Source organism: Lissotriton vulgaris, chromosome 1_1 (genome assembly GCF_964263255.1).
Source record: "Lissotriton vulgaris chromosome 1_1, aLisVul1.2, whole genome shotgun sequence".
In the NCBI taxonomy this organism is placed as follows: domain Eukaryota; kingdom Metazoa; phylum Chordata; class Amphibia; order Caudata; family Salamandridae; genus Lissotriton; species Lissotriton vulgaris.
The window spans coordinates 252,090,465-252,118,353 of NC_141685.1; positions in this window are offsets into that span (position 1 = coordinate 252,090,465).

Sequence of the window (27,889 nt, forward strand, 5' to 3'; positions counted from 1 at the left end):
ATTCCGTTTGCTTTGGTGCAGCTCTCTCTGGGTGTCTTCCTTCATGTCAGTCCTGCCGCCTGCTATTGCCTTCTCTAGCGCCTGTATGGGTCTGTGTAGGTCTGTTGGTCTATTAGTTGGTTTGCACCCACATGCCGCCTGCTCTCACTATCTGCTGCATTCCTTGCTCCTTTCGCCGTTTTTGCCGTATGCTCATAAGCACTCTTACTGGCGCTTTTATGGCCTCGCGGTAGTTAGGCCCTTCCTCTCTTACCGGGTGACGGCTGCCGGCTTGTTTAGTTTTCGGTGGGTCGGATGCCTCTCTGCCTTCCTCTCTCTACTCAGTGATTACAGGAGCTCCGGCAGTCCCCCACGTCGGCTTCCGTGTGCCGCAATGTTGTCTCTGCAACTCCCTTAAGATGGCCGCGCCCAGTGATCCTTTTGGTTTCGTTTTGTTTCATATAAGTCGTTTCTCCTTTTTTCTCCGAGATTCTTCCACCTCTCTGTCCCTGTTGATCCGACACCTTCCCCCCTACAGGATGACTGCTTCCAGGTTTGCCTACGGCTCCACTTCTCTTTTTGATTCAATAGCTTGTTGCTTCCACCGTGTTGGTCTCGCCTCTTGTGGCTATCTTCTCTGACGACTGTGGCGTGTTAGCTGTCTCTCTCCATTCACGCCCCCTGCGCTCAACTTTTGCTGTACAGCTAGTTCTGTTCTTGCCTTTGGTGCTTCGCTGGTTACGCTGTCTCACACGTCAGCCTCTGTGCGCCGCCCTGTTGTCCCTGGTGCTGCTCTAAAATGGCCGCCCCAGTAATGCTTTTGGTTTCGTTCGTGCACTTTGCGCAGTCGATGCTTGCTAAGTACTCTGCTTGTGGGTTTGTGGCGCTGCTTGGCTAAAGCACTGCTTATGGCTTTGTGGCCGCTCAGTACTCAGGCTGGACCGTTCTGGCTTACCAGGTGCAGGCTGCAGGCTTGTTTAAGCTCCGGAGTCTTATGTTCGCGGTATCGATGGCTGCTCGGTATATTGTGCCAAGTCTGTGCAGAGTTGCCCGTGATCCTCTTGGTTAGTGTCCACCCGCCTGCTATAGTCTCCTTCTTGCGTGCGGGGTTCTGCAGCTCCGCGTCTCGCACGTCAGCTTCTGGGTATAGCTCTAATATAGCTTTCGGTTTCGTTTGCGCATTCTCATGCTGCCTCGGAGTACGCCGTTCCCCGCGATGTTGCTTCGGCTTACCGGCTCGTCCGCTGTGCCGCAGATCAGCTTGGCTCAGGTACGGTCTCACTTCGCTGCCCTTCTGCTGCCTGGCTGCTTCTGGCCTGCTCAGTGTCCCGCCATCTTGTGCTCGTCCCTTCAGCTCCTCGCCTGCACCTTTCCGCTTCTTTCTTGCTTGTTTCTCCTTTTCTATTCGGAATTGTTCCTTCTCTTTGTGCCCCATTGCTTCAGACACCCTTCCTTCTTCCTTGCTGTCGAAATGGGGTTAATCCGCCGTTGTATTCGCCGTTCGTTTCCTCGAGGTGGCGGAGGCTCCGGACTTAGGCATATATCCTCCTCGCCATCCGTTGTATTCGCCGTTCGTTTCCTCAAGGTGGCAGAGGCTCCGGACTTAGGCATATATCCTCCTTGCCATCCAAACCACGCCCCTCCTCTCATCACTTTTGATCTCACATTCAAGCCGGATCCCCTTCTCCTCAGTCTCGCAGACTTGTAAAATGTGCTTTTCCACATCATCATCCGTATCTTTTGTTTGATGCCCATGCTCACTCTTCCAGGTCTGTAGCATAGTCCCTCACTTTCCACACTTCTTAGAAAATGGGTTCCTTGTAAAACAAGATGCCCAGGTCAAAGCTTGTCCCACATTTCCTCAGAGGATACATTTCTGTTTACTTTCTCAGGCACTTACACTCCTTACTAACTCTTGTGCTTCTCTTTGCTTCTGCCTCTTCCATAACCAACCCTTTGCTCACCTTTTGCTACCATCTCCTTGATTTCATGTGCATTTTTTTCACCACATCTCTTCACTTCCTTTGTCCAGCTTGGGTTGTATTTCATGTCCTCTGCTATGAGCATTGTTCCCTTCACGTTGGAACTATTTGCCAATACTTTTCCTTGGGTTTTTAGATATTTTATACACCATTTCCTCATTCATCAGTGATTCTGTTAAATCCCCGAATTCACGTGTTTGGGCCATATCCCTTAGCCATGTCATGTAATTTCCCCCTCTCTCTATTTTCCCCTGAACACTCACTGTCACCAGGGACCTTAAAACATTTTTATTGACATTTCCAACACACCCATACCAGCCCAATTCGCCACCGGAGGATCGCTTTTTTTGACATAACATGGCTTAACGCCGCCTTGTAAATATGCCCCTTCCCGCCGCACTCCTCTGCAGCACCAGGGCTTGCAATGGGTGTTGCAATTGGCTTTCCACTGCAACACCCATTACTTTTTGACGCCTCCCTAGATTTAAGGCTGAGGTAGCGCCCCCCAAAAAACCATCAGGGAATACCTGGTCTTACTACGGCGATAGGAGGATAAATTATTCATTTCACCTAACTTTTTGCTCTTTCTATGTGTGCTACATTCTGCAGCTCACATACAAAGAGCAAATCACCATTATCGATTGCTTATGAGCAGTAAGGTCAATCAACCCTGCAGCTCAAGCACAGTTGCAACATGGCGGCAGGGTGCCTGCGCTGGCACTAGGCAGCTTTTTTTGCGCCATCGCTAGAGAAAACACAGGAGTGCACCATCTTTATGTGAATACAGGGCATCCCTGCGTTTAAAAAAAGTTGGAGCACAACGTAACCAAATTTGTCATAGCACAGCCCTCCGACATTCTTTTGTAAATATGCCCCCCTATGGTTCTCCAGTTCTAAAAGGCCAAACGTTTAGGCAAAATCTATTAATATCAGCAATAGTCCCCTTTTCTATGGTTGAAGCACACAGATGACCACAAATAAAAACATAACTCTGTCATAGAGCCCAGCCCTAAATCAATTAAATTCCTCACAAAAAACTTTGCAGTCTATATTTTGTGCTCCAATTTTCCCATTTTTACTAATATTTCTTTCTATTTCACTGTCTGTATTTATTTTTATATATGGAAAAATACAGAAATAGGTTTTCAGTGTCAAATATGAATGCTAATCCATTACCTGTGTAGACTGACACACAGATTAGTTAGAAAAAAGGGACATGCTTCCTTGAAAAGCTTTAAATTGTTGCGTATTGACCCCATACACATAGCGCATGGGTGGAATATGGCTTCTTATAGCTACTGCCTCATTTGAGCCATAGCTTGCTGATGGGATCTACTGGTATTCATTTTTATGAACCGGCACTTATGTTTCTTCAACAGAGTTTTGATACAGAGCAATAGAGAGAACAACATGAAATAGGAAAAGAAGAAGAAAGAGAAAGACGTTAATGTCTTACGCCAATGATACGTTAACAGTTGTGTCCTTCTCCGATACTCTCTATAACACCTGTCAGAATTTCTACAACTGTATGCTAGCTATAAGTGACTGGATGGACCTTAACTGCCTTAAATTGCATTCTAGAAAGACAGGGGCCCTTCTTTCTGGACGGATGCTTCTTTCTGGACTCCATCTTGTTGGCCTTCCATGCTAGCCTACCTATCATTCTCCAGCCAGCAAAGGAAAGACATGGGGTATTATCATGGCCAATAAACTGACATTTTGAGACCAAGTGAATGCAATCATATCTACATCGTTTTACACACTCAAGATAATGATTTTTTAAAATCATACATCCCCCATCTTACAAACGACTGTGGTCATGGCCCCAGTTTTAGCAAAATTGAGTACTGCAACAGTCTATACCTTAACTGGAGAATGCAGTATGCCATTAAGCACCAGACCCTCTAAAATGCAGTGGCCAGGCTGCTTTTGAAAATCCTGAAATGGCAATGGCTTCCAGTAAAACAAAGAGTGAGTTTGAAAGCTCTGTGTATCACATTTAGAGCCTTATACGACCCCGGCCCCACATTTTCCAAAGACAGGCTCAGATGATACCAACCTGTGAGAGCACTATGCTAAAGTATTGCCAGTAATGTCATGGGGTCCGATAAACAGAACTAACTTTAGACTCAATCCTAAACTTACTACTATTTTGGTATTCACAGAATGCACTTACTACTTTTGGCATTCACGGAATGCACTTACTACTTTTGGTATTCACAGAATGAACTTACTACTTTTGGTATTAACAGAAGTTAGGATTTTGTCTTAAGTTTGTCTTAAGACAAACTTAAGAGAGACTTAAGACAGACTTAAGTTATGATTTTGTCTGAAGTCTGTCTTAAGTCCGTCTTAAGTCTGTCTTAATTTTGTCTTAAGTCTGTCTTAAGTCTGTCTTAAGTAGGTCTTAAATCTGTCTTAAGTTTGTCTTAAGACAAACTTGAGACAAAATCCTAACTTCTGTGAATACCATAAGTAGTAAGTTCATTCTGTGAATGCCAAAAGTAGTAAGTTCATTCTGTGAATGCCAAAAGTAGTAAGTGCATCTGTGAATACCAAAATAGTAGTAAGTTTAGGATTGAGTCTTAAGTTCATTATGTGAATCGGGCCCATGGTTCCTAAGTTCAGACTCTATTCCTGGGGTGGGAAAAGTTTCAAGTTGGAGCTTCTAAACTCCGTAACTTCCTTCCCCCCGTATATCAAATCACTGCTGCAACTTTTATCCTTCCAAAAGGCTCAGAAAGCCTGGATTTTTAAAATTCTAATAGAGTATACATCCCTCTGTATCACTGCAGCGCCTAGATGCCTCCGAGTAGTCGTCACACTTTATTTAACATAGCATAACTCACAATCTGTCCTGTGGCTCCCTTCACTTCACTCAAAGTTCAGTTGAATTGTGGAGTACCCACGGGATCCTCCCTGTCCCTTCATCTTTTTAACTTGTATATTCACCCCCTCGCGCACGCACCTTGAAAAAAATGAATGTCAGAAACGATAACTACGTCGATGACAAGCAACTACTCTTCACCATTGACAACTCCCCAAAATTAAGGGAAGCTTTCCAAAGCACAATACTGTAGATCCATGACTGGATGAACAGCAATCAATTGAAATTAAATTCTGACAAAACAGAAATTATTATCACAAAACAAGTACGATTTCTGGACTCCTTTGATCCAGCTCTGAGCAAAGCTCTTACCACTGGTTAGCCAATGGGTCTTTCTTTGTGACTTTGGGCCTGATTCTGATGCAATTTGGAAAGCATTCCCACCTAGGGCCAGATTACGATGCGGTTAGGAACATAGGCTCCCATTGAAGTCAATAGGAGTCTAACCAAATTGTATCTGGAAGTATCCAGATGCATCGTGCTGGGTCAGCTGGACTCTCCCAATTCGAATCAGTAGGAAACCATTCCCAAACCCATTCGGTCGGGAAGCTTTCCATACCATATCAGAATCGGGCCCTAAGGGCCTGTTTATGATACGGTTAGGAAACCTTCCCAACTGAATCGGTTCGGAAATGGTTTCTGACCAACTTCGATCGGGAGAGTCTGATTGACTGCGTACGATGCATCTGGATATTTCCAGATACGATTTGATTGGACTCCCATTGACTTCAATGGGAATCTAAGTTCCTATCCCCATCCTAATCAGGCTATCAGTCGGGAAGACACGTTCCCGATCCAATTCGGAAGTGGTAAATGCCATTATGAGGCCTTCCTAATTGTATCATAATCAGGTTCTAAGTGGGAATGCTTTCCTAACCGCATCGTAATCTGGGCCTAAGAGGTGAAAGGTCAAATACATCTAATTAAAAGTGTAACCCATTTGGCTATGCATTAAGGACCAGTAATCCATACTAATATAATAAAGAGAGAGCCCAAACCTTTGAGGCGGGTAATCTCAGGAACCACAGCACCAATCACAACACCCAATACAGCCTTGGAAAGGGCAGTTGCAGCAGAAGGTCATAGGCTATGCTGACGCATTGTATTTTTGCACATAGCTTTGCTTGGGGTGTTCCTAGGAGGATGGGACCACCACTGAATCATTCAGCATGATATGCTCTTTGTGTTCAAGGCATCTGCGTGCCCTCCCCCTTGGTAAGAGGTGACCCCAAAATCATCGCTTCTCTCATTGCCTAATGTTTTCCTGAGTGTCAAAGTTCACTTTTGTGAATCCATACTAATATAATAAAGAGAGAGCCCAAACCTTTGAGGTGGGTAATCTCAGGACCACAGCACCAATCACAACACCCAATACAGCGTTGGAAAGGGCAGTTGCAGCAGAAGGACATAGGCTATGCAGACGCCCACCATATACATTTAAAAAGTAAAAGAACCGTGCCAGCAAAGTAGTCCCTTGTGGGCGTGTCTGCGTTGTGCTGTGGGCTTGTGCTGGGGGGACGTGGCAAATGCTGGGGGCGTGTGGTATGTTTCGCGCTTCGGGCTGGACTGTTCCCATGAGGCACAGGGTCAAGGCTGATTTGCATATGGCCATGTCTGAACTGGGGTGGTGTGGAGTGCAAAAAAACGGTGGATTTAGGCCCTGATCTCTGTACTGGGGTGAATGTATGACATTGTTCTGCATTCTGTCCATCAACTGTTGTTTTTGCATTTGTCACCCCGAGTGGGGTTGGTATGCTCAGACGTGAGTCCCATGCTCTCCACACCACTGGAGTCAAGCTATCCTGGCTGTAGATGGCTCATAGCCAGAAATCAGTCCTAGGATGCTTGAGTCCAGTCGAGGAAAGACATGGCTTGGCAGTTCGGCCTGGAATGTTCCCATGGGGCACAGGGTCAAGGCTGAGGTGGTATGGAGTGCAAAACAAATTATGGATTTTTGCCCAGATCTCTGTATTGGGGTGAATGTATGACATTGTTCTGCATTCTGTCCATCAACTGTTGCTTTTACATTCCGCCCTTCATGCCATGTCTCATATCGTGTGCTGGGGTTGTGGGTGCGTGCGGGGCGCGCGTTGTGTCAAATATTTCATTGTTTTTTCTTCCCAGGTTCTGTACATTCCAGCTCCGGGAGTCCACCCTGCTCCCTTTAAATACCCCTGCACCCCACAATCAAAAACCAACCCTTACTCCTTAAAATACCCCAACACCCTTAAACACAAGCCCATCTTAACCCTATAAATATACCCTGTACCCCAAAACCCAAACCTATACATATATCCTAAAAATACCCCTGTACCCCAAAACCCAAACCTAGCCCTGAACCCTTAAAATACCCCTGTACCCCAAAACCCAAACCTACCCCTGAACACTAAAAATACCCCTGCACCCCAAAACCCAAACCTAGCCCTGAACCATAAAAATAACCCTGTACCCCAAAACCCAAACCTACTCCTGAACCCTAAAATACCCCTGTACCCCAAAACCCAAACCTAGCCCTGAACCCTAAAAATACCCCTGCACCCCAAAACCCAAACCTAGCCCTGAACCATAAAAATAACCCTGTACCCCAAAACCCAAACCTACTCCTGAACCCTAAAATACCCCTGTACCCCAAAACCCAAACCTAGCCCTGAACCCTAAAAATACCCCTGTACCCCAAAACCCAAACCTAGCCCTGAACCCTTAAAATATCCCTGTACCCCGAAACCCAAAACTACCCCTGAACCCTAAAAATACCCCTATACCCCAAAACCCAAACCTAGCCCTGAACCCTAAAAATACACCTGTACCCCAAAACCCATACCTATCCTTAAACGCTAAAACTACCCCTATACCCCATAACCCAAAACTATATCTGAACCCTTAAAATACTCAAACACCCCAAAACATATACCTCAGTACCCCAAAACATATACCCCTATACCCATACTTACGTTATCCAAACATTAAAAAAACATGCTTTTACCATTCATGCATTTACAACGAATTTCGTTTGTAAATGTATGTGTGGTAAAAGCATATAAAACGTAATGCCATGCGTTAAAATGGCATTGCGGAGTCATGGTACCTTCATAATGAAAGTATGCGGAGTGATGGTCTGCGGAAAAAAAGTTGCGGAATAATGGGTGTTTACCCTCCCCCGGTAAGTACATTGGTGGTACGGCGGCACACATCTCCAGCAACATACTCATATTTTTCACCACCGATTTGAAAAATGCACAGGTCTCTCTCATTGATGGCCAGCACCGACATACACTTTTAGACACACCTCCCGCCACAAGTTCTAGAATTGCGAACTTTAGAGCTGGGGAGCTACGTTCGAATCTCGGCATCAGGTCAACATCCTGTGATTCCAGGCAAATTGCTTTGTCTTCCCGTCCCCCACACAAATTAATGTGTTCTTCTGTAATGTAAATTGTGCTCATGCCATGTTGTCGAGTTCGCGCTATATAATTTTGCAAGGAAAAATAAAGTAGGGAAACTCGAGTTCACACACTACTGAATTCACACTCTTAAGTGCATCAGCAGTGCACTGTGAATCGGAGCGTTTCACAGGCCTGTCACAGATAAGAAATGCTATCTAAACGAAATCCTACAAAACAATATACTACTGTCCGGCAGCAATTCATACCGGGACAACGTTGGGACGGGCTGCTAGTCAGTAAATAAAGTCAAGAGGTTTTATTACAAGTTTGCAGTTATGTTGATGTAAATAAATCGAGAATAATTTTAATGCTTTGCATTTGACTCATGAGGGACATCTAGTAACCACCAGTTGAACTGCAATTCTTTGTAGAATTATTTTGATATTGGAACTATATAATATTCACTGCCCACTGCTAATCTCATCCCATAATGTTTTGCAGGGCCTTTGGTTGGGAATGTTTTTTTGCCAATAACTGTGCTTGGGGTGGTCCTAAGAGGATCGGACCACCACCAAATCATTCAATAAGATGTGCTTTTTTGTTTTCAAGGCATCTGTTTGGTACTCCCCCTAGGTTAGGGAGGATCCCAAAATCATCACCTCTCTCACTGTTTGTTAATTTTTCAGTTAAACTTTTGTGAAAGTAATGAGCCTCAGAACATCCATGCATGCATAGTTCAAATGCCCAAGTAGATCTATCTATCCATCCATACTAATATAATAAAGAGAAAGCCCAAATTTTGAGGCGGGTAATCTCAGGAACCACACCACCAATCACAACACCCAATACAGCGTTAGAAAGGGCAGTTGCAGTAGAAGGGGATAGGCTATGTAGACGCCCACCATATACATTTAAAAAGTAAAAGAACCGTGTCAGCAAAGTAGTCCCTTGTGGGCGTGTCTGTGTTGTGCTGTGGGCTTGTGCGGGGGGGGGGCGTGACAAATGCTGGGGGCATGTGTACGTTCCGCCCTTCGGGCTGGACTGTTCCCATGAGGCACAGGGTCAAGGCTGATTTGCATATGGCCATGTCTGAACTGGGGTGGTGTGGAGTGCAAAAAAACGATGGATTTAAGCCCAGATCTCTGTACTGGGGTGAATGTATGGCATTGTTCTGCATTCTGTCCATCAACTGTTGTTTTTGCATTTGTCACCCCGAGTGGGATGGGTATGCTCAGACGTGAGTCCCATATTCTCCAAACCACAGGAGTCAAGCTATTCTGGCGGAATACATCTGATAGCCAGAAATAACTCCTAGAATGCATGAGTCCAATCCAAGAAACACATGGATTGGAAGGTTGGCCTGGAATGTTCCCATGAGGCACAGGGTCAAGGCTGATTTGCATATGACCATGTGTGTGCTGGTGGTGGCGTTGAGTGCATAAAAAAATTGATTGATTTAGGTCCAGATCTCTGCATTGGAATGACTGTATGAGTTTGTTCTGCATTCTGTCCATCAACTGTTGTTTTTAGATTCTGCGTGTTGTGTCATTTCTGCTCCGGGTGTCCACCCTGCCCCCTTTAAATACCCCTGCACCCCATAATCAAAACCCACCCTTACTCCTTAAAACACCCCAACACCCTTAAACACTAACCCATCTTAACCCTATAAACATACCCTGTACCCCAAAACCCAAACCTATACCTAAATCCTAAAAATACCCCTGTACCCCAAAACCCAAACCTAACCCTGAACCCTAAAATACCCCTGTACCCCAAAACCTAAACCTAGCCCTGAACCCTTAAAATACCCCTGTACCCCAAAACCCAAACCTACCCCTGAACCCTAAAAATATCCCTGCACCCCAAAACCCAAACCTAGCCCTGAACCATAAAAATAACCCTGTACCCCAAAACCCAAACCTACCCCTGAACCCTAAAATACCCCTGTACGCCAAAACCCAAACCTAGCTCTGAACCCTAAAAATACCCTTGTACCCCAAAACCCAAACCTAGCCCTGAACCCTTAAAATACCCCTGTACCCTAAAACCCAAAACTACCCCTGAACCCTAAAAATACCCCAAAACCTAAACCTAGCCCTGAACCCTAAAAATACGCCTGTACCCCAAAACCCATACTTATCCCTAAACGCTAAAACTACCCCTGTACCCCATAACCCAAAACTATATCTGAACCCTTAAAATACTCAAACACCCCAAAGCATATACCTCAGTACCCCAAAACATATACCCCTATACCCATACTTACCTTATCCAAACATAAAAAAAACATGCTTTTACCATTCATGCATTTACAACGAATTTCGTTGTAAATGTATGCGTGGTAAAAGCATATAAAATGTAATGCCATGCGTTATAATGGCATTGCGGAGTCATGGTACTTTCATAGTGAAAGTATGCAGAGTGATGGTCTGCGGAAAGAAAGTTGCGGAATAATGGGTGTTTACCCTCCCCCGGTAAGTACATTGGTGGCACGGCGGCCCACATCTCCAGCAACATACTCATATTTTTTCACCACCGATTTGAAAAATGCACAGGTCTCTCTCATTGATGGCCAGCACCGACATACACTTTTAGACACACCTCCCGCCACAAGTTCTAGAATTGGGAACTTTAGAGCTGGGGAGCTACGATCGAATCTCGGCATCAGGTCAACATCCTGTGATTCCAGGCAAATTGCTTTGTCTCCCCGTGCCTACCACAACTTCATGTGTTCTTCTGTAATGTAAATTGTGCTCATGCCATGATGTCGAGTTCGCGCTATTTAATATTGCAAGGAAAAATAAAGTAGGGAAACTCGAGTTCAAACACTACTGAATGAGCACTCTTAAGTGCATCAGCAGTGCACTGTGAATCGGAGCGTTTCACAAGCCTGTCACTGATAAGAAATGCTATCAAAATGAAATCCTACAAAACAATATACTACTGGCCGGCAGCAATTCATACCCAGACAACGTCGGGACGGGCTGCTAGTACTAATATAAGAAAAAGAGAGCCCAAACCTTTGAGGCGGGTAATCTCAGGAACCACAGCACCAATCACAACACCCAATACAGCGTTGGAATGGGCAGTTGCAGCAGAAGGACATAGGGTATGCAGACACCCACCATATTACATTTCAAAGGTAAAAGAACTGTGCCAGCCAAGTAGTCCCTTGTGGGTGTGTCTGCGTTGTGCTGTGGGCTTGTGCTCGGGACGTGACAAACCCTGAGGGCGTGTGGTAGTTCCACCCTTCGGGCTGGACTGTTCACATGAGGCACAGGGTCAAGGCTGATTTGCATATGGCCATGTCTGAACTGGGGTGGTGTGGAGTGCAAAAAAACGATAGATTTATGCCCAGATCGCTGTACTGGGGTGAATGTATGACATTGTTCTGCATTCTGTCCATCAACTGTTGTTTTTGCATTTGTCACCCCGAGTGGGATGGGTATGCTCAGACATGAGTCCCATGCTCTCCATACCACTGGAGTCAAGCTATCCTTGCTGAAGATGGCTGATAGCCAGAAACCAGTTCTAAGATGCTTGATTCCGGTCCAGGAAAGACATGGTTTGGCAGTTTGGGCTGGACTGTTCCCATGAGGCACAGGGTCAAGGCTGATATGCATATGGCCATGTCTGAACTGGGGTGGTAAAGAGTGCAAAAAAACCGATGGATTTAAACCCAGATCTCTGTAAGGGGGGAATGTATGACATTGTTCTGCATTCTGTACATCAACTGTTGTTTTTACGTTTCACCCTTCATACCATGTCTCATATCGTGTGCGGGGCGCGGGATTACGGGGAAAAAAAGTGAGCGTTGTGCCAAATATTTCATTGTTTTTTCTTCCCAGGTTCTGTACATTCCAGCTCCGGGTGTCCACCCTGCTCCCTTTAAATACCCCTGCATCCCATAATCATAACCCACCCTTACTCCTTAAAATACCCCAACACTCTTAAACACTAACCCATCTTAACCCTATAAATATACCCTGTACCCCAAAACCCAAACCTATCCTTAAACCCTAAAAATACCCCTGTACCTGAATACCCGAACCTAGCCCTGAACCCTATAAATACCCCTGTACCTCAAAACCCAAATGTACCCCCGAACACTAAAAATACCCCTGTACCCCAAAACCCAAACCTAGACCTGAACCCTAAAAATACCCCTGTACCCCAAAACCCAAACCTACCCCTGAACCCTAAAATACCCCTGTACCCCAAAACCCAAACCTAGCCCTGAACCCTAAAAATACCCCTGTACCCCAAAACCCAAACCTAGACTTGAACCCTTAAAATACCCCTGTACCCCAAAACACAAACCTACCCCATAACCCTAAAATACCCCTATACCTCAAAACCCAAACTATATCTGAACACTTAAAATACCCAAACACCCCAAAACATATACCTCAGTACCCCAAAATATATACCCCTATACCCATACTTACCTGATCCAAACATAAAAAACATGCTTTTACCATTCATGCATTTACAACGAATTTTAAATGTATGCGTGGTAAAAGCATATAAAATGTAATGCCATGCGTTATAATGTCATTGCGGAGTCATGGTACTTTCGTAATGAAAGTATGCGGAGTGATGGTATGCGGAAAGAAAGTTGCAGAATAATGGGTGTTTACCCTCCCTGGTAAATACATTGGTGGCACGGCGGCCCACATCTCCAGCAACATACTCAGATTTTTTCACCACAGATTTGAAAAATGCACAGGTCTCTCTCATTGATGGCCAGCACCGACATACACTTTTAGACACACCTTCCACCACAATTTCTAGAATTGCAAACTTTAGAGCTGGGAACCTACGTTCGAATCTCGGAATCAGCTCAACATCCTGTGATTGCAGGCAAATCGCTTTGTCTCCCCGTGCTTAACAAATGAATGTGTTCTTCTGTAACGTAAATTGTGCTCATGCCATGTTGTCGAGTTCACGCTATATAATATTGCAAGGAAAAATAAAGTAGGGAAACTCGAGTTCACACACTACTGAACGCGCACTCTTAAGTGCATCAGCAGTGCACTGTGAATCGGAGCGTTTCACAGGCCTGTCACAGATAAGAAATCCTATCAAAACGAAATCCTACAAAACAATATACCTGCAGCAATTCATACCTGGACAACGTCGGGACAGGCTGCTAGTATATGTATAACCCAATTTGGTAACAGCATCTTGGATCTTTATTCGGCAGGGGACCCTCATAAGAGGGTGGCCTCCTTAGAGCCAGAAGATGGCTCACTGGACAGCCTACTGTCCAGGGACCTCTCTGGGTTAGGTGGCCTCTTTGGCCTTTCACCCTGTACTGGCATTTCAGGGTGGTGGTGGGGGGATATTCCCCTAATACTCTTTATTTGTGTTGCAGGCGGAGTTATAGGATGATGCAGAGGCGGAAAGGTACTCAGAGGTACCCTCTTCACCGGCACAAAGGATGCTGAGGCCTAATATCCCCAGGAAGTCTGTGCGGTGAACCCTGGGGTGCAACGGCGCCCCGTCTATCCTACAGACGGTTGGAAACATGTACATCCTGGGGGGTCGCTTGAACGCTCCGCCCCACAACCGCTAAGCACCGTTTGGCCAAGGCCACGATGCAAGTTGGCCCATCAGGTGGTAGGCTCCGAGGGGCGGCTTGCCTTTGGATCGTCTGTAAGATAACCCACCATGTTGGCATAGTTGGTATGCTAATAAACCTGCAGCAATTTTTTCCCGTCAACAGTTGTCTTGTCTGTTTATTTATGTGAAATGTATATTGCTGCATGAGGGCTGGTGAGTGGGGCCGATATTGGCACTAAGCCTTTGCGTGATTTCAGTGAACATAAAATATTCCAGACATATATACTTACCTAGAAATGTTTTACTTCAGAAACAATATTATTGAAAAACACTAGGGTTTAAAAACATAACCTTTGGAATCTGAGTCAGATACCTCAACCACTCCATCACCGGGATACGTTAGGAACACTGTTGGCAAGAGCGTGATATACCCGTTGTCGAGGGAACGTCTTGATTTTGTGCCCAGCCGGGCAAATCCGTGTAATGCCATTGCGCATCTCCACTCCCGTGGGAGCCTCATCATGCTGTCCTCGGGGCAAAACTACGTAGCGCTAATACGCATTAAGGCATTAAGAAGGAGGATATTACTGTGCATGTCAATTGGGACTCAACCCACCAGCACTGGCTTAGAAGGCCTGTGCATTATCCACTAGGCCTCTGAGGAACACATCTACTATGTATTGAAGTTACGAAGCGCGTCAAGCGGGATCGCGTCTGTGCACACAAAATGCCTATTAAGTGCTTTAGAAATATGTAGCCCAATCTTACTAAACAGTAACCCAATAGGACTATGCTGTTATGTTATGTTATGTTATGTTAAATGGGTGTCTTGTAAAGCGCACGGCTACTCGGGCAGAGTGTCCCGGCGCTATACAGATCTGTAGAGGAGAGGCCAGGAACATAGACGACTATAAGCCAAAGAGCCAAGTCTTAAGTTCTTTTCGAAAGGACTACAGATTGTCTAGCTTCCTAAGAGACAAGGGAAGTTTATTCCAAAGTAGAGGGGCCAGCAATCTGTAGGAACGTCCGCTAATACGAGCACGTTTGATGGTTGGGATAATGGCCAAAGCTTGTGAGGCTGAGCGAAGAGATCTGGAAGGGAGATAGAATTGAACTCTATTCCTTAAGTAAACAGCACCAATACCGTGCAATGATTTGAAGGCCATGGTCAGAGTTTTACAATGAATACGCTTCCGCACCGGCAGCCAATGAAGTGAATCGAGGAGAGCTGAGGTATGAGCCCTGTGGCTGAGGCCAAAAATGGCCCTCGTTGCTGAATTCTGAACTGTCTGGAGGCGTGCAAGAAGGTACTACGGAAGGCCCAGATATAGTATATTAGAGTAATCGAGCCTGGAACCAATCAGTGCATCAATGCATATGAAAATACTTAGAATAAGCAGGCTCAGGACATGTCTGGCCAATGAGGGGAGCCTCAGTGAGTTAAAATCACCCAATGATTGCTGCCGGAGGCAGTGTGGTACTAGGACTCCAAGCGGAGCATGAATGAAGGTGGCTGTTAGAAATGGGATCCCTGGCTGGCCAGGGCTTGCGCCAAAGTCAGTCAAAGACCACCACTCCCAAGTCAGGGCAAGGGAGTTACACGTCAAGATAACCCCTGCTCACCCTCTAGGTAACGTGGCGCGAGCAGCAAGGCTAAACTTGGAGGCGATGTGAGTTAAGTATTTGCGCATGCACCACAGCAACAACACCCAAGGCCCACCACAAAGGAACTCCATACAAGGTTATGTATAAAAATAGCTTTTGTATTACACCAAAACACATTAGATAAAAACACACACTTTACAATGTGCCAACAGGCACGGGCAGAATTTACAGGGGATATGTACAAGACAGGGCCACCTGGACCACTGTCAGGAATCAGGACTTTTAGAACTGGCACTCAGTATATAGAACATAGAATGTAAAATCACTTTAGCACACAACCAGTAACTACTGGTAACCAGGACCTCCCTAGCACCACCTGTACTAGGAGAACAACCACCTAATTATCACAATACCTGTAGGGGTATAAGCACATAACACATGATGCATAACATACATTCAGAGGTGTAAGGAACAAGGCACATGATGCATAAACAACACATTCAGAGGTGCAGGGAAGGAAAACACATGATGCCTAAACAACATTCAGAGGTGTATCAAAGAACACAATTGTGCAAAAACCACCTGTGACTGTCCGTAGGCCAACTGGCCTCTCTAGGGCTAGGCTGCCCTGTGTCCCAGTGTCAGGCGCCTAAACGTAGCAGTTGCCCACAAAGTGCTGGGCAACTGGTGAAAACAATGGTGGGGACAACGTTGGAGCCTTCCAGGCTCTGCTCCAAGCACTTGTGCCCCCCAGGAGCCTCGTGGCTCTAAACAAACAGAATGGCCCTCCCGAGCTTCTCAGGGCTCATAAAACAAATATGCCCCCTAGAGCCTCTGTGCGCTCGCCAAACAGAGAAATACCGCCAGGAGCCTCTCGTGGGCTTTGCAGAGCAACTCGAACTGCCCCCTGAGCCTCTTGCCTCGAACGAAGAATGATGCCACCTGAGCCCCTCTGGGCTCCACACTCCTCCCAGGCCGAGATGAACAAATACCCCGCGGGAGTCCCCCAGCCCTTCTACACTCACCAGGCTATCCTCGGGGGACTCTGCAGGCATTGGGGTCCTTCCTGCGGGGCTCATAGGGAGAGTCAGGTACTTGCAATGGAGGGGTGGGGCGGGCACTGGTAATGTGCTCCGACGCCCCTGCCTCTCCCTTAGAGCCACTCACTGGGTCTGCTCCGGCCGCGCTGGGCTGTGGAGGCAGGGTTTGCTCCCGTCCTCCTTCCTGCTTCCTTTGCTTGTGGCGGTGAAGTCGGCTCAGGTGACGTCGGCTCAGGCGTCACCGTCACCTTGGCAACTCTTCCGTCTTCACCGGGGCAGCCTGGCCATGTCCCGCCGCAGCCTGCCTGACTTCCGGGCCAATAGCAGCGCGACCCAGGGGTGGGGAGGCGGGACAGCGCCTCACGAAGGATTTGGCCGGCACAGTGATGCGGGGCTGAAGAGGGGTGGGCTCCCTCGAATTTAAATATAACGCAAGGTGGGCACTCGCTAGAGGGGCATGAATCGGCAAAATAGCGGAGTGGGCTCCCGCGCCGCTCCTCACGCAAAATGCGGGCCAAATAAATGCCGGGTGGGCACCGGCTTTAGCAATTAAGGCGCTCCCAGGCACCAGTGGCCAGTAAACGCGCTCCCAGTGCTAAAGGACAGCACAAGTCGAGGAAAAGGTCCCTCAGCAGAGCAAGGTGGGGGCAAGGCTGGGCCCAGGGGCCAGCTCACTGGTCCCTCCAGGCAGGAAGGCAGTCCCAAGTGGCGGTCTCCTCTGGCACCTGGCGCTGGTGCCCAGCACCAGCAGCCCTCCTCAAGTAGGATCCAGGAACAGAACAACATTCATGGGGACACAGCCCCTTCTTATACTGTACAATCCTTTGTCTGTCTGTGCAGGGTGGGGGAGAAACCAGTCGCAGCTGGTTTTGGAGCACCCTTGATGGCTCAACCACCCCTTTCATTCACTAGGGAGGGTAGGGTCATTAGACGCACCACAGGGGGCGGAGCCAGCATTGTGTGGGGAAAGCCCAGCCCCATTCAGGAACCAGGTGCAGCCCTCCCTCACATCACTCGCGCTGATCTCTCCACTCACTCCTGGGCAGACCCATCCAGACTTCCTGGGGCCAGGCTTGCCAGCCAGCTCCAGCCAATCACGCTCCAGCACCTTTACAGCACATGCACAGCCATGTCTGGAAGTGGCACTTCCACACTAGACACATACACGCCGCATACATCATTTGGCAGCATTCAATCACATGAGTCTGCATATACCAGACTCGAGCCTGTACACCCCACGCACCAGGAACTACCAGGGTCACATACATTCCCCATGCATTCCTATGGGAGGGCAGACCAACCTTACTCCGCTCACTCAGAGTGCGCACGCACTTTCCACCTGGACACAGTGAAAGTGCTCAGAACCCAAAAATCACCAGGTCACCATTAAAAGCAAAAAGTTTAGGGGTGAACCTTCCAGAAGGGCTAAGTATAACAGCGGCTAAGCAGGCCGCAATGTCCGTTTTCATCTCGACATAGGCAGGAAATCAAAGACACTTTCCTGAGTCCAACCGTTACCCGCACTGCGGAGATCGCCGCCTCCCAGCAGGAGTCTCTGCCTTGAAGAGCGAGTGGGCTAAACACTAAGGGCCTCATTTATGGGAAATGACGCATCGCTGCATGAAAGCAGCGATGCGTCACTTCTCAATGCGCACTCCTTGCGACATACCTGTTTCGTCGTTATTTACTGTATGGCGCATCATGTCGCAAGGAGTTACAGATACGTCAGTATTTCTGACGTATCTGTAAGCGCAAAAGTGACGCACTGCTACAGCACAACGCAGACACACCCACAAGGGACTACTTTGCTGGCACAGTTCTATTACCTTTGAAATGTAATATGGTGGGTGTCTGCATACCCTATGTCCTTCTGCTGCAACTGCCCATTCCAACGCTGTATTGGGTGTTGTGATTGGTGCTGTGGTTCCTGAGATTACCCGCCTCAAAGGTTTGGGCTCTCTCTTTCTTATATTAGTACTAGCAGCCCGTCCCGACGTTGTCCGGGTATGAATTGCTGCCGGCCAGTAGTATATTGTTTTGTAGGATTTCATTTTGATAGCATTTCTTATCTGTGACAGGCTTGTGAAACGCTCCGATTCACAGTGCACTGCTGATGCACTTAAGAGTGCTCATTCAGTAGTGTTTGAACTCGAGTTTCCCTACTTTATTTTTCCTTGCAATATTAAATAGCGTGAACTCGACATCATGGCATGAGCACAATTTACATTACAGAAGAACACATTAAGTTGTGGTAGGCACGGGGAGACAAAGCAATTTGCCTGGAATCACAGGATGTTGACCTGATGCCGAGATTCGATCGTAGCTCCCCAGCTCTAAAGTTCCCAATTCTAGAACTTGTGGCGGGAGGTGTGTCTAAAAGTGTATGTCGGTACTGGCCATCAATGAGAGAGACCTGTGCATTTTTCAAATCGGTGGTGAAAAAATATGAGTATGTTGCTGTAGATGTGGGCCGCCGTGCCACCAATGTACTTACCGGGGGAGGGTAAACACCCATTATTCCGCAACTTTTTTTCCGCAGACCATCACTCTGCATACTTTCACTATGAAAGTACCATGACTCCGCAATGCCATTATAACGCATGGCATTACATTTTATATGCTTTTACCACGCATACATGTACAACAAAATTCGTTGTAAATGCATGAATGGTAAAAGCATGTTTTTTTTATGTTTGGATAAGGTAAGTATGGGTATAGGGGTATATGTTTTGGGGTACTGAGGTATATGCTTTGGGGTGTTTGAGTATTTTAAGGGTTCAGATATAGTTTTGGGTTATGGGGTACAGGGGTAGTTTTAGGGTTCAGGTTAGGTTTAGGTTTTGGGGTATTTTTAGGGTTCATGGGTAGTTTTGGGTTTTAGGGTACAGGGGTATTTTAAGGGTTCAGGGCTAGGTTTGGATTTTGGGGTACAAGGGTATTTTTAGGGTTCAGAGCTAGGTTTGGGTTTTGGCATACAGGGGTATTTTAGGGTTCAGGGGTAGGTTTGGGTTTTGGGGTACAGGGTTATTTTTATGGTTCAGGGCTAGGTTTGGGTTTTGGGGTGCAGGGGTATTTTTAGGGTTCAGGGGTAGGTTTGGGTTTTGGGGTACAGGGGTATTTTAAGGGTTCAGGGCTAGGTTTAGGTTTTGGGGTACAGGGGTATTTTAGGGTTCAGGGCTAGGTTTGGGTTTTGGGGTACAGGGGTATTTTTAGGATTTAGGTATAGGTTTGGGTTTTGGGGTACAGGGTATATTTATAGGGTTAAGATGGGTTAGTGTTTAAGGGTGTTGGGGTGTTTTAAGGAGTAAGGGTGGGTTTTGATTATGGGGTGCAGGGGTATTTAAAGGGAGCAGGGTGGACACCCGGAGCAGAAATGACACAGCACGCAGAATGTAAAAACAACAGTTGATGGACAGAATGCAGAACAAAGTCAACCTCGGACTTAAACAACTGGTCACATCCCCCACCCACATCGCAGGTCACACACTCGACCCCATCTTCACCTCCAGCAACCATGTCTCCTTCAGCCACACTACGGATCTCCTCTGGACTGACCACAGCTGCGTTCACTTCACCTACAACAAGCCGAAACCCATCATCCACCTCCAACCAACTCTACAAAGAAACTGGAACAAAATCACCACGGAGCAGATCTCCACATCGCTCCTTCAAACCTCCCCAGCCCTCTCTTCTAACGCCAACGAAGCCGCCTCCAACCTCACCCTTTGGCTATCCAACACCGCCGACACCTTAGCACCACTGAAAAAACGTCAACACAAACTTGGCATCAAGAAGGCCTCATGGTTCAACGATTACCTCAAGAAGTCCAAGAAACTGTGCCGCTCCCTTGAAAAGGCCTGGAAAAAAGACCCATCCACCAGCAACAAGGACGCCTTCAAAAGCGCCATCCGTACTCACCACCAACTGATCCGAAAAGCCAAGAAAACAGCATTCAAGGATCGACTTGACAACAACGCCCACAACAGCAAGGAACTTTTCAACATCGTCAAGGAATTTTCCAACCCCTCGGCCAACTCCAACGACATCACCCCCTCTCAAACCCTCTGCGATTCCCTAGCCTCTTTTTTCCACAACAAGATTGCTGACATCCACAACAGCTTTGACAACCAACCCGGAAGCCAACCCACCCTACCATCAGCTGACCATCTTCCCCCCGTTAACACCCTTAACGCCTGGAACCCAATCTCCACTGAGGACACCATCCGCCTGATGAATTCCATCCACTCTGGATCCCCCACAGACCCATGCCCTCACCACATCTTCAACAAAGCAGACTCCGTCATAGCTCCGCACCTCCGAGACGTCATCAACTGCTCCTTCAACTCCGCTACCTTCCCAGAAGACTGGAAACACGCTGAACTCACCGCCCTTCTGAAAAAACCAACAGCAGACCCCACCGAACTCAAAAACTACCGCCCCATCTCGCTTCTTCCATTCCCGGCCAAAGTCATCGAGAAAGCTGTCAACAACCAGCTCGCCGCCTTCCTCGAAGCCAACAAATCACTCGACCCCTCACAATCTGGATTCCGAGCCAAACACAGCACTGAGACCGCCCTCATCGCAGCAACAGACGACATTCGAACTCTACTGGACAATGGAGACACAGTCGCCCTCATCCTCCTCGACCTCTCTGCAGCCTTCGACACAGTCTGCCACAGTACCCTTTTACAACGCCTCAGAAACGTCGGAATCCAAGGAAAGGCACTGGAATGGATCACCTCGTTCCTCACCGGAAGAACCCAGAGAGTCCGCCTCCCACCATTCAAGTCCGAGGCCTCTGAAATCATCTGCGGCGTACCACAAGGATCCTCACTCAGTCCCACCCTCTTCAACGTATACATGAGCCCCCTCGCGGCCATCGCCCGCCAACACAACCTCAACATCATCTCTTACGCGGATGACACTCAACTGATCCTATCTCTCACCAAGGACCCCAGCACCGCCAAAACTAACCTACACGAAGGAATGAAAGAAGTCGCCGAATGGATGAAACAAAGCCGTCTGAAACTGAACTCAGACAAAACAGAAGTCCTCATCTTAGGTAAATCCCCCTCTGCATGGGACGACTCCTGGTGGCCGGAAGCCCTCGGAAATGCACCCATCCCGACAGACCACGCACGGAACCTTGGCGTCATCCTGGATTCTTCACTCTCAATGAACAGACAAGTCAGCGCCGTATCCTCTTCCTGCTTTAACATTCTCCGCATGCTCAGAAAAACATTTCGCTGGATCCCCACCGAAACAAGGAAAACAGTCACCCACGCTCTAGTCACGAGCCGACTGGACTACGGAAACACCCTCTACGCAGGTACCACCGCTAAACTCCAGAAGAAACTACAACGAATCCAAAATGCCTCAGCCAGGCTCATATTAGACATCCCACGCAACGAACACATCTCTGGTCACCTTAAAGACCTCCACTGGCTACCCGTCAATAAGAGGATTACTTTCCGACTGCTTACCCACGCACACAAATCACTCTACGACATCGGACCAGATTGCCTCAACTCTCGACTGTCCTTCTACACCCCCTCCCGCCAACTTCGCTCTTCCAGCCAAGCCTTCGCCACTGTACCTCGCATCAACAAGACCACCATGGGAGGCAGATCCTTCTCATACCTGGCTGCCAAAACATGGAACTCACTCCCCGCTTACCTTCGCCTCACCCAGAATCACCTAGCGTTCAGAAAGCAGCTTAAAACGTGGATATTTCACAAATAATCCTCCTCCCCTTCCTAAGCGCCTTGAAACCCTCTGGGTATGTAGTGCGCTATATAAATTTTATGACTTGACTTGACTTGACATACAGTTATTCCAATGCAGAGATCTGGACCTAAATCCATCAATTTTTTATGCACTCAACACCACCACCAGCTCAGACATGGTCATATGCAAATCAGCCTTAACCCTGTGCCTCATGGGAACATTCCAGGCCAACCTTCCAATCCATGTGTTTCTTGGATTGGACTCATGCATTCTAGGAGTTATTTCTGGCTATCAGACATATTCCGCCAGAATAGCTTGACTCCTGTGGTTTAGAGAACATGGGACTCACGTCTGAGCATACCCATCCCACTCGGGGTGACAAATGCAAAAACAACAGTTGATGGACAGAATGCAGAACAATGTCATACATTCACCCCAGTACAGAGATCTGGGCTTAAATCCATCGTTTTTTTGCACTCCACACCACCCCAGTTCAGACATGGCCATATGCAAATCAGCCTTGGCCCTGTGCCTCATGGGAACAGTCCAGTCCGAAGGGCGGTACGTACCACATGCCCCCAGCATTTGTCACCCCCCCAGCACAAGCCCACAGCACAACACAGACACGCCCACAAGGGACTACTTTGCTGACACGGTTCTTTTACTTTTTAAATGTATATGGTGGATTGGGTGTTGTGATTGGTGGTGTGGTTCCTGAGATTACCCGCCTCAAAATTTGGGCTTTCTCTTTATTATATTAGTATGGATGGATAGATAGATGTACTTGGGCATTTGAACTATGCATGCATGGATGTTCTGAGGCTCATTACTTTCACAAAAGTTTAACTGAAAAATTAACAAACAGTGAGAGAGGTGATGATTTTGGGATCCTCCCTAACCTAGGGGGAGTACCAAACAGATGCCTTGAAACCAAAAAAGCACATCTTATTGAATCATTTGGTGGTGGTCCGATCCTTTTAGGAACACCCCAAGCACAGTTATTGGCAAAAAAACATTCCCAACCAAAGGCCCTGCAAAACATTATGGGATGAGATTAGCAGTGGGCAGTGAATATTATATAGTTCCAATATCAAAATAATTCTAAAAAGAGTTGCAGTTCAACTGGTGGTTACTAGATGTCCCTCATGAGTCACATGCAAAGCATTGAAAATATTCTCGATTTATTTACATCAGCATAACTGCAAACTTGTAATAAAACCGCTTGACTTTATTTACTGACTAGCAGCCCGTCCCGACGTTGTCCCGGTATGAATTGCTGCCGGACAGTAGTATATTGTTTTGTAGGATTTCGTTTAGATAGCATTTCTTATCTGTGACAGGCCTGTGAAACACTCCGATTCACAGTGCACTGCTGATGCACTTAAGAGTGTGCATTCAGTAGTGTGTGAACTCAAGTTTCCCTACTTTATTTTTCCTTGCAATATTATATAGCGCGAACTCGACAACATGGCATGAGCACAATTTACATTACAGAAGAACACATTAATTTGTGTGGGGGACGGGGAGACAAAGCAATTTGCCTGGAATCACAGGAGGTTGACCTGATGCCGAGATTCGAACGTAGCTCCCCAGCTCTAAAGTTCGCAATTCTAGAACTTGTGGCAGGAGGTGTGTCTAAAAGTGTATGTCGGTGCTGGCCATCAATGAGAGAGACCTGTGCATTTTTCAAATCGGTGGTGAAAAATATGAGTATGTTGCTGGAGATGTGTGCCGCCGTGCCACCAATGTACTTACCGGGGGAGGGTAAACACCCATTATTCCGCAACTTTTTTTCCGCAGACCATCACTCCGCATACTTTCATTAGGAAAGTACCATGACTCCGCAATGCCATTTTAACGCATGGCATTACGTTTTATATGCTTTTACCACGCATACATTTACAAACGAAATTTGTTGTAAATGCATGAATGGTAAAAGCATGTTTTTTTAATGTTTGGATAACGTAAGTATGGGTATAGGGGTATATGTTTTGGGGTACTGAGGTATATGTTTTGGGGTGTTTGAGTATTTTAAGGGTTCAGATATAGTTTTGGGTTATGGGGTATGGAGGGTGCGAGCTGGTGGCGTGTAAAACAGCATTGCAAGCGGTATTTTTCCTAAATAGTTTGCTCTGTAAAATTCCATCTTTGACATAAATTTCCAAATCAAGAAATGTCACCTTAGTGGTGCTCGACTGCATCGTAAAGCTCATTTCCCATGTGTTATTGTTGAGGTGTGTGTAAAAATCCTGCAGATGTTCTTGGGTACCAGACCAGAGGAGAATGCAATTGTCAATATATCGACCCCAGAAAATTACAGAGTCAACAAAGGAGGCACCCTTGGGTCCCAATATCAAATTCCTTTCCAATGCACCCATGAATAGATTCGCGAATGATGGGGAGAATTTCGAACCCATGGCCACATCCTTGATTTGCCTGTACCATGTATTATCAAACAAGAAATAGTTGTTTCTTAGGATAAGTTCCATCATTGATAGAAGCATATTTGTGTGCTGCCACATAGTGGCCGGTCTGTTGTGTAGTGTTTTAGTAATCACCCGCATACCCAGATCAGTATTGATGCTGGTGTAAAGTGCTACAACATCCAGAGTGGCTAAGATAGTCCCTGCTTGCCATTGTAAGTCGGCAAGTGTGTTCAGTATATGCTTCGTATCTTGAATGTAGGATGGAAGGTTCCATACAAGTGGACCCAGGAAGAGGTCTACGTATACGGCAAGTCTCTCCGTGGGTCCACCCATGCCTGATATAATAGGCCTGCCTGGGGGAAAGGGGAGGTGTTTGTGCACCTTAGGTAGTGTGTACAGCCATGGATTAGAGGGTCTAAACACTTTTAGATACAAATATTCTTCCTCATTGAGTAAACCTGCCTCCTTCCAAATGCCCAATTTCTTGTTGATCTCAGTGGCAGGCGTCTTTCTTGTTGTCAACAAGAAAGATCACAATACTTTTAAATACAAGGACAATCTCACTCAAGGTGAACTGGTGGCACTAAGCCTACTCACCAAAGATCATGACATCATCGTAAGGGAGTATTACACCAAAACACATTAGATAAAAACACACACTTTACAATGTGCCAACAGGCACGGGCAGAATTTACAGGGGATATGTACAAGACAGGGCCACCTGGACCACTGTCAGGAATCAGGACTTTTAGAACTGGCACTCAGTATATAGAACATAGAATGTAAAATCACTTTAGCACACAACCAGTAACTACTGGTAACCAGGACCTCCCTAGCACCACCTGTACTAGGAGAACAACCACCTAATTATCACAATACCTGTAGGGGTATAAGCACATAACACATGATGCATAACATACATTCAGAGGTGTAAGGAACAAGGCACATGATGCATAAACAACACATTCAGAGGTGCAGGGAAGGAAAACACACGATGCCTAAACAATATTCAGAGGTGTATCAAAGAACACAATTGTGCAAAAATCACATTAGTCACCACCTGTGACTGTCCCTAGGCCAACTGGCCTCTCTAGGGCTAGGCTGCCCTGTGTCCCAGTGTCAGGCGCCTAAACGTAGCAGTTGCCCACAAAGTGCTGGGCAACTGGTGAAAACAATGGTGGGGACAACGTTGGAGCCTTCCAGGCTCTGCTCCAAGCACTTGTGCCCCCCAGGAGTCTCGTGGCTCTAAACAAACAGAATGGCCCTCCCGAGCCTCTCAGGGCTCATAAAACAAATATGCCCCCTAGAGCCTCTGTGCGCTCGCCAAACAGAGAAATACCGCCTGGAGCCTCTCGTGGGCTTTGCAGAGCAACTCGAACTGCCCCCTGAGCCTCTTGCCTCGAACGAAGAATGATGCCACCTGAGCCCCTCTGGGCTCCACACTCCTCCCAGGCCGAGATGAACAAATACCCCGCGGGAGTCCCCCAGCCCTTCTACACTCACCAGGCTATCCTCGGGGGACTCTGCAGGCATTGGGGTCCTTCCTGCGGGGCTCATAAGGAGAGTCAGGTACTTGCAATGGAGGGGTGGGGCGGGCACTGGTAATGTGCTCCGACGCCCCTGCCTCTCCCTTAGAGCCACTCACCGGGTCTGCTCCGGCCGCGCTGGGCTGTGGAGGCAGGGTTTGCTCCCGTCCTCCTTCCTGCTTCCTTTGCTTGTGGCGGTGACGTCGGCTCAGGTGACGTCGGCTCAGGCGTCACCGTCACCTTGGCAACTCTTCCGTCTTCACCGGGGCAGCCTGGCCATGTCCCGCCGCAGCCTTCCGGACTTCCGGGCCAATAGCAGCGCGACCCTGGGGTGGGGAGGCGGGACAGCGCCTCACGAAGGATCGGGCCGGCGCAGTGATGCGGGGCTGAAGAGGGGTGGGCTCCCTCGAATTTAAATATAACGCGAGGTGGGCACTCGCTAGAGGGGCATGAATCGGCAAAATAGCGGAGTGGGCTCCCGCGCCGCTCCTCACGCAAAATGCGGGCCAAATAAATGCCGGGTGGGCACCGGCTTTAGCAATTAAGGCGCTCCCAGGCACCAGTGGCCAGTAAACATGCTCCCAGTGCTAAAGGACAGCACAAGTCGAGGAAAAGGTCCCTCAGCAGAGCAAGGTGGGGGCAAGGCTGGGCCCAGGGGCCAGCTCACTGGTCCCTCCAGGCAGGAAGGCAGTCCCAAGTGGCGGTCTCCTCTGGCACCTGGCGCTGGCGCCCAGCACCAGCAGCCCTCCTCAAGTAGGATCCAGGACAGAACAACATTCATGGGGACACAGCCCCTTCTTATACTGTACAATCCTTTGTCTGTCGGTGCAGGGTGGGGGAGAAACCAGTCGCAGCTGGTTTTGGAGCACCCTTGATGGCTCAACCACCCCTTTCATTCACTAGGGAGGGTAGGGTCATTAGACGCACCACAGGGGGCGGAGCCAGCATTGTGTGGGGAAAGCCTAGCCCCATTCAGGAACCAGGTGCAGCCCTCCCTCACATCACTCGCGCTGATCTCTCCACTCACTCCTGGGCAGACCCATCCAGACTTCCTGGGGCCAGGCTTGCCAGCCAGCTCCAGCCAATCACGCTCCAGCACCTTTACAGCACATGCACAGCCATGTCTGGAAGTGGCACTTCCACACTAGACACAAACACGCCACATACATCATTTCGCAGCATTCAATCACATGAGTCCGCACATACCAGACTCGAGCCTGTACACCCCACGCACCAGGAACTACCAGGGTCACATACATTCCCCATGCATTCCTATGGGAGGGCAGGCCAACCTTACTCCGCTCACTCAGAGTGCGCACGCACTTTCCACCTGGACACAGTGAAAGTGCGCAGAACCCAAAAATCACCATCACCAGGTCACCATTAAAAGCAAAAAGTTTAGGGGTGAACCTTCCAGAAGGGCTAAGTATAACAGCGGCTAAGCAGGCCGCAATGTCCGTTTTCATCTCGACATAGGCAGGAAATCAAAGACACTTTCCTGAGTCCAACCGTTACCCGCACTGCGGAGATCGCCGCCTCCCAGCAGGAGTCTCTGCCTTGAAGAGCGAGTGGGCTAAACACTAAGGGCCTCATTTATGGGAAATGACGCATCGCTGCATGAAAGCAGCGATGCGTCACTTCTCAATGCGCACTCCTTGCGACATACCTGTTTCGTCGTTATTTACTGTATGGCGCATCATGTCGCAAGGAGTTACAGATACGTCAGTATTTCTGACGTATCTGTAAGTGCAAAAGTGACGCACTGCTAC